We start from the raw sequence: 2,500 nt of genomic DNA, 5'->3' as shown, positions 1-2,500 counted from the left end.
TATAAATCATTGCTAACAAAGCAAAAACGTCAATAAAGTCAATAAATTCTACACACTGCCCCTTTAATTTACAGTATGGATCGCACAGGGCCCTATTTTAACTACATTCCTTATGAGTCACGATACAAGAATGAATAAATAATCTATTTATTATTAGCAACAGTCATGTAGCGTCGTCAGTTGGTTCAGACCTCGAGCGAATGTTCAAAATTTATCAAGAGCTCTGAGTCAGCAGACAAGTCTCTCGGCTCTACGCATCTGTGTTCAGTAAATGTGTGTGTGTGTGTTTGTCTGTCTGTGTGTGTGTGTGTGTGTGTGTCTGTCTGTGTGTGTGTGTGTCTGTGTGTGTGTGTGTTTGTCTGTGTGTGCATGTGTGTTTGTCTGTCTGTGTGTGTGTCTGTGTGTGTGTGCGTGTGTGTTTGTATGTGTGTGCATGTCTGTGTGTGTGTGCATGTCTGTCTGTGTGTGTGTGTGTGTGTGTGTGTGTCTGTCTGTCTGTGTGTGTGTGTGTGTGTGTGCGTGCGTCTGTCTATGTCTGTGTGTGTGTGTGTGTGTCTGTCTGTCTGTGTGTGTGTGTGTGTGTGTCTGTCTGTCTGTGTGTGTGTGTGTGTGTGTGTCTCTGTTGGACTTGCTCCTGGATTTGCAGCTGTATCAGTTTATTTATGTTTGTGTGTAACAATACGAGCAAGACTGGAAACCCATCCATCCAGAAGACAAACGTTGGCACAAGCTACTTCGCTAGTTTTTATTAAATTCCTATTTTATGAAAGTAAAAAAAGGGGGCGCCCTTAGCTCAGTTGGTAGGGCGTCCCCCCCCCATTGGCCTCGGCCAGCAGCGGACCCGGGTTCGATTCCAGCCCGCGGTCGTTCTCTGCATGTCACTCCCCTCTCTGCCCCATTTCAACTCTGTCTCTACACTGTCAATAAAGCATAAAAATACCAACAAAAAATATCTTAAAAAAATAAAAGTAAAAAAATGTAAACAGATATGGTGTCAGCCTCGACCATATAGCAGCGCTGAAGTGACCACCATGACACCTTTTTGACTTTTTATTTTATTCTTTACATTTACTTTGGTTTAAACAATGTTTTAGAAACCTTTTAAGTAGAGTATACGCCATGTTAGTTTCGTCTTTTGTGTGTGTGTGTGTGTGTGTGTGTGTGTGTGTGTGTGTGTGTGTGTGTGTGTGTGTGTGTGTGTGTGTGTGTGTGTGTTCACTTCTCCGGTTGTGCGTTTGTGTTCTGCAGGAAAAAAGTATTTAAAAAAAATATTTTAATTTTATTCGACTTTAGAAATTGGTTTTAAAGCTCCCATATTATACACTTTTCGGTTCTATTATACACCATATTATATGGTCTTAGTGGTCCCTAATATGTTCTATTATACACCATATTATATGGTCTTAGTGGTCCCTAATACGTTCTATTATACACCATATTATATGGTCTTAGTGGTCCCTAATACGTTTTTCTTTAATTGTTTGCTGAAAAAAACTTTCAGATAATTTATTGTACTATGCTGATGTTCAGCTAATCTCACAATGGCCTATTTTTTAAAAAGAGCTGCAGCTCCCCTCGTAAATATACAATCTTTGAGCTCCCCCCGCCCCCTGTCCGGAAGCGAAGCCAGATAAGCCTCGCCCTCTGCCTGTCAGGGCCGTGGACCAATAAGAAATAGGGGTGTGGGCTGCACAGTGGAAGCTTCTGGCTTTCCAGTTTGTGAGGTCAGAAACGAGGAGAATTCTGACTGGAGTATATTGGGGGGGAGGGGTGGGGGTTTCAGAAAGGGGGAGAGTGAGAAAAGGAGAGATTGTTATTTTTTAAAATATTTTGGCAGTCTCTAGGCACACCGTGGACCCATGGATATGTTGGAACACATTTAAAAAGTGCATTTAGCATAATATGGGACCTTTAAGAACTCACGCGCCATGCATGCACTGCAGGGCAATGATTAAGCTATTTTTAAAATATCCCTGCGTGTGCCAAATTGCTGTCATAATGTTTACTCTTTTCTCTGACTCATATCTCAGTCAGATCTAAACACACAGACATCACACAGATATGTTTAGCTTTGGTGTGACTTCAACTTTCCAACAACGCAGAATAAAAATATCGCAGAATGCCAGAGGTTTCCTTTGAATTCAAAGTAATCCAGTGATAGTTTTCTACGTAGGACATAAATAGCAGTGAGAACATAGTGGAGCGTTTAGTGTCTAAAGAGTTAGGTATCCCCCTCAGGCGCTGGTCACAGAATACTAGATCTAAGAGAAAGCGATACATGATTTCAGATCGATGATTGATAGTGTGTGTGTGTGTGTGTGTGTGATGATAGTGTGTGTGTGTGTGTGTGTGTGTGTGTGTGTGTGTGATGATAGTGTTTGTGTTTGTGTGTGTGTGTGTATGTGTGTACGTGTTTGTGTGTGATGATAGTGTTTGTGTGTGTGTGTGTGTACGTGTGTGTGTGTGATGATAGTGTTTGTGTGTGTGTGTGATGATAGTG

General features: G+C 41.6%; 1 protein-coding gene across 1 annotated transcript in view; it reads right to left on the bottom strand.

Moving 5' to 3' along the window:
• The window catches only part of adamts6 (ADAM metallopeptidase with thrombospondin type 1 motif, 6), a gene marked incomplete at both ends in the record, with an annotated part of 87,831 nt that overhangs the window by 3,712 nt on the left and 81,619 nt on the right, over window positions 1–2,500 (bottom strand). The gene's annotated exons all lie outside the window — the stretch shown is intronic.

Source organism: Ammodytes marinus (genome assembly GCF_949987685.1).
Source record: "Ammodytes marinus genome assembly, chromosome: 18".
NCBI lineage: Eukaryota > Metazoa > Chordata > Actinopteri > Uranoscopiformes > Ammodytidae > Ammodytes > Ammodytes marinus.
Note: the sequence above shows the minus strand (reverse complement) of the source record. Positions and strands in the feature narration are given on the sequence as shown.